Here is an 8,116-nt window from a genome sequence, read left to right on the forward strand (position 1 = left end):
AGAAACTGAAATACGATTACTATTTTTTATGATTTAAACAGTATATTTTAAACCAAATATACTGTGTGTAAACTACCCATATATATAAATAGTATATTCAACACCGAAAAATAAACATATTGCTAGAACTTTAAGGATCAAATAATCAATTAGACTCTGATTTATTAGTTTATTGATTTAGATTTTGGTACACACATGAATTGGTGGATTGATTTCATCTGTGGTCTGGCATGCCAAAGCCACACTTATGTTGATAACACTACACAAAATGGCACTAACTGCAGCTCTCTATTGATCCGATTTACTTTGGTTTCAATGAATTGTCAAATTAAACATGGTGAGACATCAATATGGCGACCATATTGTGCCAAAGAGGCTATGATAGATTTTGTGGGTAATAAACTTGATAATCACATAGTGCAGAGGATCTAAAATTTGAGGGTTGTCTTATTTATGTTAATAAAATACACTTACAAATCTCTACATACAAGTATTGTTAGAGAATCTCACTTACAAAACTACAAATTCAGAGAATAAAGATACATAGCTCAATGAGAGGATACTAATCAATGAAAATATATTAAAGCAAAGACAGTGTCATAAATAAACTCACCTCCTGGAAAACTTTCTATGCTTGGGGCTGGGATTGTATTTGTCTCTGTCCCTACCTCTATCTCTGTCACTGAATTTCAAGAAAAAAAACAGAGAGATTAAAGCTTCACAATAAGTTACAAGTACCCAATGAAATTCTGATAACCAAAGATGTCATAAACATATATATATATATACTTACTTGGTTGAAGAGAAGTTTCTATGCCTGGGATTAGCTCCATCTCTAATACCCCTATGGCTTTTCTCCATCACCAAAGCACGTTCTCTTTCCTTCTCCCGCTTTTCTCTTCTAAGTCGTTCTTCCCTCAACTCTTGCAAAATCTTTTTTCCCTTCTTCTTCCCCTCTTCTTCTTCATCAGAAGAAAACCCATTACAGTCCCTTGCTCCCTCACTACTCACATTCTCACTTGGTTTCTCAAGATACCAAGGCAACTTTACTCCTTTCCCAGCAAGGCCATAACCCAACCTGTACTTCTCATCCTCCACAGTCACAACCTTAGGCTCCTCTTTCTTTATAATATTCCTCAACTTCTTATTAAACACATCAATTTCAAGCTCAGAGATGAGACATCTGAACTCGACGTTGAGTTTAGGTTCAGAGAAGAGGCGGGCTCAGTGTTAGGGAGAGAAGAGGTTTGGATTTAGAGAAGTGGCGGGCTCGGCGTTAGGGAGAGAAGAGGCATTGGGTTTGCGTGGGCTCGGCGGGTTCGCTTGGGCTCGGCAGATTACAGAGAGAAAACAGTGGGTGTGTGTGATATAGAGAGAAAATTGAGACTATGAGACATATATGTTTTAAAAGTTTTTAATAAATACATAATTTTTATAAATATATATTTACATAATTTAGTTTATTTTTTAAATTATACTATTCATTAATTATAATTTTAGATTTTTTATTTGAATTTTGGCGACATTTTATGACTGTTGGCATTGGTCTTGAATAAATTGTCGGTGTTGGGGTCAATAGCGACACCTTTTAACTATTGGCATTGGTCTCGAACTAACTGTCGGCGTTGGGGTCAATAGCGACAGTCAAAAGCAGGTGACGATTATTAGCTATCGACATTGGTCTATATGCCTACAGTTTTTAACTGTCGACGTAGAGTCCCACTAAGCAATTACGACAGTCAACAGAGTTGACTATCGTGGTTGGGTATCGAGAAAGCCCAGTTTTGTAGCATTGTTTCTAGCATAAACCCTAGCCACATGCATGCATGCAAATAATCATACCGCACAAAAAGCTCAACCTTAAGCATAAAATAAGCTCAGAAACTATTGAAATACTTTATACAACCAGATCTACAAGAATCACCACAAAACATAAAGAGCTCAACGATAGATTCTACCTTTCGAAGCCCTAGCTTGGAGATGTGTTCCCTAGCTCTTTAAAACCTTCCCTTGGTGCTCTAAACTCTCAAAACCGTTCCCCAAGTTCCACATGTGTATTTTTAAGAAAAGGATTAGGGTAGAAAACTTCGATGAGGAAGAAAACATGCAAACTACCAAGATTTCTCACCTTGCCTTCACTAGATCACAAAAGTGCTAAACCCTTGAGGTACTACTCGTACAAGACTCTCTTGAACCCTACACACAAGATCAAAGCCATGGATGGCTATCATATCACATGCATGCAACATAAACCCTTAGGGTTTCGAGTTTGAAGAGGAAAAGAGGAGAAAAATAGAGTAGGGTTCGAAACTTACTTTTCCTTTGTGTGCTTTTGAGCTTCTCCCTCCTTCAATGTGGAAATGAGTGCTCTTGGCTCATGGAGAGAAAAATGAAAGCAATGGAGAGTAGAGGGACTAGGGTTCGATTTTGGGGGAGAGGAAATAGAAGAGGGTGTTTTTGTTTTCTGGAGAGAAAAGGAAATATTTTTTAAAAAATGATTAGATGTGTAAGAGTGAAATGATTAGGGTTAAGCCAATGAGTGGGTAAGGCCCTTTCTCTTCCTAGGGTAGGTGTCCTAGGCTCTTGAGAGCCCGGAGCATAGCCTTCCCTCCCCCCCCCCCTCTTTCTCTCTCTCCTCCCTTGGAAAAGACCTTTATGCCCTTGCACCTTTTTACCTCTCTCCTTAGACACTCAAGGGCCCTTTAGTAATTTTACTATCGAAAATTCCTTAAAATCTTACCCTATAGTCTTTAAATATCACCAAGCTTAATTAATTAAATTAAATGTCACCCAAAAATAAAATTTGTCACATATCACATAATTTTGGTAATTTTATCAAACTGACCAAAATGTCGTTAGAGGGCTGAGTAAGAAATTCTCATTCTTAAGCCCGGTTGATTGGAATTCAAACCTCAATCAATTATTGGCTCGACTATAAGGTCCCAGTTGCCAAACAAAATTAATATTTTTTATGCCATAATATTTCCTATTTTATTTAACTTGAGATTTTTCTCTTATTAGGGTTTATTCCTTGGTCTGAGACCAATCTTTCTTTGCTTAAAGCTAGATCCTTTACCGGATCATTACAGCAACAATAAAATTCACTAATCATCGCAAATTCATATAATATCATTTATCAATAATATTTCACATAATTCTTCACCGGCTCCAACCGATTACTAATGGATGTTCAAAACACGGGATGTTACAAGCCCATTTGCTTTGCATGATTATAGTGTGCCTAATAAATTGATAACAATTAATAAAATGAAGGTTAAATTCCTGTCTTTTGGGGTTTGTGTGGAAGTTAGGGGGCCTTAGTAGAGGGTATGACATACTGAACCTAGCCCTCCTCCATGCAAACTCAATTGTTAAGGCCCATTTACCTGAGTTGGACTTAATTGCCTTAGATTTATTTTTCTAGTTAGTTGAACCTAATAATTGATTAGCAAAAAATTAATTCTAATTTAATTGAATTTGTTTCATTGTGACACTTTAGAATTAATAGAAAATTACAGGACTTTGGTTTTAAAAATTATTTTACAAATTAATTTTTTTGAAGAACCTTAGTCAATAATTTTCGAAAAAAATGATAATACAAATACTTAACTTAATTATATAATGAGCTTGTTTTAAGAATTATATTCAATCTCCACCGTTAGTTTAACAAGGTCAATAGCTTAATGGGGCATCAAGATGCTTTGATTCGTCCCCCTGCGGAAGGTGTTCCTTAGTTATTTTGATAAGGTTAGATTTCAAAAGATAGATAATAATAGGTCAAATTCTAATAGACTCAACTCAACGATGACTACTAAGACTAAATCTATGATTATCGAAACCGTGGGTCTAGCTCATAAAATAAGATATTTTGTTTTCTTATTTTGATCGAATAATAAGTTGTTGATAATGGTGTCCATTATTAAATGAGTTTAAAACTATATTTAACTAATGATATTTTTTTTACTCTCGCTAACCGGGACAAGGATATCATATATTAGTTAAAAACCTAAGGAATTAGAGATATGATTGTTTTTGGTATTTTTCCTCATATCTTGCATATATCTGGTATATGTTGTGTCATTTCTTAAATTTTGTGTGAATAGAAATTTTATTGAGCAGAAGTGATTGATTTCTATTTTATTGATAATTTGTAGTTTTAATTATGGCTGTGTCTACTCCCATCCTTTCTCAACTTTCAATGGAGAAACTCACTGGAGAACATCAACAATGTGTTGATTGGTGACAACTCCAAGTTCGTCATGACTGAGGAATCCACAGATGTTCCAGCTGAAGGAGCTACCAAGTTTGTAAGAGACAAATATGAGCATTGGCAAGCGGCTAATAACAAGGCACCGTACTAAATGTTGACTAGTATGGTCGACACTCTCAAGACAAATATGGAGAATGTTCGGGGCAAAGTCTGTGTGGACTCGTTTTGAGGCCACAAGGAAATATGCCAATGCTCAGATGGCACCATCTCAGCATGTTCATGATCACCTGATCAAGATGACAAACTACTTTCATGAAGCTGAACTGCATGGAACTACAATAGATGAGGAGACTCAAGTCGACTTAATCCTCAACAGTCTCTCTCCAGCTTTCCTACCACTCACCGCCAACAATCTGATGAATACACTTCATTATGGTCTGGCCTAGCTCATGAACGAGCTTCAAACTTTTGAGTCTATCATGGGTGGACCAAGTAAGGGAGGAGAAAAGAAGACTACTGTTGATGTTGCTGATCTAGCTAAGGCTGAAGCAACCCTAGCTTCATCTTTGAGAGTTAGAATCAAGAAGAAGGGTGGACATAACACCAACCCCAAGCCTGCAAAGGCTGCAAAGACGAGTGCACAGACGCCTAAGGGGAAGAAAAAGAATAAGAAAGGTAAAGGTAAGTGCTCTCACTGCAATGAAAAGGGGCTTTAGAAACAGGATTACCCCAAGTTTCTAGTTGCAAAAAACAAAGGTAATGATTATAGTTCATTTATCTTAGAAACATGTGTTTTAGAGAATGATAAATATGTTTGGATTATCGATTTTGGATATACTAACCATGTTTGTAATTACTTACAGCTTCTTGAATTGTGGGAGGAGGTGGACAAAGGAAGCTTAAAGCTTAGAGTTAGGAACTGAGCGTTCTTTGCAGTCCAAACTAGAGGAAGAGCTCGCCTAAAGTTTGGAAATAAATATTTAATTTTAAATGATGTATTTTTTATTCCTGATTTTAGTAGAAATTTAATTTCAGTTTCCATGTTGCAATAAGAACGATTTGTTAAGACTTTTACAAGTCCGAATATATGTTTCTTTCAATGGATCACAATTGTGTATTGCATGTTTGGAAAATGGGCTTTGTATTATGTGACCTAACGAACCCCTCTTGTTTAATAATGAATTATTCAAAGTAGCTAAACTTAGGACAAATAAACGTCAAAAGATTGATAACATGACATATTTATGGCATTTAAGACTAGGTCACATTGGCTAAGATAGGATTTAAAGACTTACAAAGGACAGGCCTTTGAGGAAACTCACCTTAGGTGAATTACCTATATATGAATCATGTCTTGAAGGCAAACTAATCAAGCGTCCATAATCTGCAAAGGGTGATAGGGCCAAAGAACCACTTGGAATAGTACATTCAAATGTTTGTGGATCTCTAAAGGTGAAAGGCAGGGGTGGTTTTGAGTATTTTTTCACTTTTATTGACGATTACTCTAGATACTCGTGTCTTTACTTAATGCATAGGAAATCATAAACATTTTCAAAGTTTCAAGGATTCCTAGCTATGGCTCAAAACTAATTAGGTAAAATGTTAAAGATCTTGCGATCTGATATGGGTGGAGAATATTCGGATATGCAGTTCGAAGATCATTTAACTGAACTTGGGATTTAACTCAACTTACTGCCCTGGGTTCTCCGCAACAAAAATGGTGTAGCGAAACGCCGGAGCAAAAATTCATTGGAAATGGTTAGATGCATGCTTCATTACTCAACTCTGCCAACTTGATTCTGGGGACATGCAATTGAAACTGCGAATGACATTCTAAATGTTGTGCCATCCAAATCAATCCCCAAAACACCTTTAGAACGCTGGAATGGTCGTGAACCTAGTTTACGCCATTATAGAATTTGGGGGTGTCCCGCCCTCATCATGAGGAAACAGGAAGGAAAGCTAGAACCGCGAAGTGAAGGTTGCATGTTTGTTGGCTATCCTAAAGGAACTCGGGGTGGAATTTTCTATAGTCATTCATGAAAGAAAGTGTTTACTTCTACGAATGCTACTTTTCTGGAAAATGACTATGTCCAAAACTTCAAATCGCACATCAAAGTAGTTTTAGAGGAGATGGTTGAAGAATTGACCCCAACCAATGTTCCATCATCATCAACACAAGTTGATGATGAAATTCCCACTCTTCATTTTCAACTGATGTAATTCGATTTAAATGAAGAAAGTACCACTATTCTTGAGCAAATTGTCATGGAGCCTCATCGTGCTGGGAGGGTTTCTAGGAACCCAGTTCACTATGGTTTGGATGGTGAAACCAATATGGTTGTTGGTGACACTAGTGACGATGATCCATTGTTTTTCAAACAGGCAATGGCTAGCCCTGAAAAAGGAACTATGGCTTGAAGCCATGAAACAGGAAATGGAGTCCATGTACTCAAATTCTATCCGGGATCTTGTGGAAGCACCTAGTGACTTTAGGGTCATTGGGGGCAAGTGGATCTACAAGAAGAAACAAGGTGGTAATGGAAAGATAAAAAATTATGAAGCTCAATTAGTGACAAAGGGTTATACCCAAAGAAAAGGCGTGAACTATGAGGAACTTTTAGTACAGTAGCCATGCTCAAGTCAATTCGTATCCTTCTATCCATAGCAGCCACTCTAGACTATGAGATTTGGCAAATGGACATCAAGACAACTTTTATTAATGGGAAGCTTGACGAAGTCATTTATATGGATCAGCCATAAGGATTTAAAGTAGTTGGACCATAAGGAAAAGTTTGCAAGTTGAATAGGTCCATTTATGGACTTAAGCAAGCTTCTCGTTCCTAAAAGCTTAGGTTTGATGAGATAATCAAAACCTATGGCTTTGAACAAAATATGGATGAGCCTTGTGTTTACCAACTAAGAGCAAATCAAATAGTGGTATTCCTAGTTCTTTATGTAGATGATATCTTACTCATTGGAAACAATGTTAAGAAATTATCAGATGTGAAGAATTGGCTGAGCACTCAATTCCATATGAAGTATTTGGGTGAAGCGAGTTATGTTCTAGGTATCCAGATAATTAGGGATAGAAAGAACAAACTCTTAGCTCTATCTCAACCAGCTTACATTGATAAAGTGCTTGAATATTTCTCAATGTCGAATTCCAAGAAAGGACGTCTACCGTCCCTCCATGGAATTAATCATTCAAAGAAGCAGTCTCCTCACACTCCTGAAGAGGAAGGTGCAATGAGAAAAGTGTTCCTTTTGCATCTGCAGTTGGAAGACTGGTGTATGCTATATTGTGTCCTAGACCAGATATCTGCTATGCAGTGGGAGTAGTGAGTAGGTATGAGTCAAACCCAGAACCCAAACATTGGACAACAGTTAAGCATATCTTGAAATATTTAAGACAGACTAGGGATTATATGTTAGTCTACAAGGGTGGTGTTCTGCATCTTTCTCTCTTGTTCTTCTTTAATGCTAGTCTTTTTTTCTCTTATTTCTGTTTTAATTCGGGTGCTATAAGGAGTCAACACTCACTCTAAGAGTGCCCCCGCCTAATTATGTTGCTATTTTGCAGAACTAGGCATATCATTACACCACCTTAAGTGTAGAGTAGTGGGGATCACAAACTTGAACAAGGTTCTAGACCTTTGTCCAAAAGCTTATTTTCCCTTTCTCTAAGCACTAAGGGACTCTCAAGTCTAAGAAATAGCTATCTGGAATTATCAAGCCATTGGTGTATTTTCTAGCCAAGAGTTTTTGGATTGAAAAATAGTTGTCTTACAAGTGAACAAATGTCTGTATCTATAGAGTTTGGTGTATTTTAGTTTAGACTTTTGTTATAAATTTGTGTAATTTTTTCTATTTGGATGATTTGTTTAAGAATTGATTTATGATTTT

The 8,116-nt window shown here is 36.7% G+C and overlaps 1 long non-coding RNA gene across 2 annotated transcripts; it reads right to left on the reverse strand.

Annotated features, from left to right (window-relative positions):
* Positions 1–422: 422 nt before the first annotated feature.
* Positions 423–1,240, reverse strand: LOC133803970 (uncharacterized). 2 transcript variants are annotated; one of them, XR_009878235.1, is made up of 2 exons: positions 794–1,240; positions 423–682 (listed from the first exon to the last, which is right to left on the reverse strand). It is a non-coding gene; the product is annotated as an uncharacterized LOC133803970 (long non-coding RNA). The 2 variants fall into 2 exon arrangements; XR_009878237.1 differs by having other exon boundaries at positions 790–1,240.
* Positions 1,241–8,116: the final 6,876 nt, after the last annotated feature.

This window comes from Humulus lupulus, chromosome X (genome assembly GCF_963169125.1).
Source record: "Humulus lupulus chromosome X, drHumLupu1.1, whole genome shotgun sequence".
Classification (NCBI taxonomy): domain Eukaryota; kingdom Viridiplantae; phylum Streptophyta; class Magnoliopsida; order Rosales; family Cannabaceae; genus Humulus; species Humulus lupulus.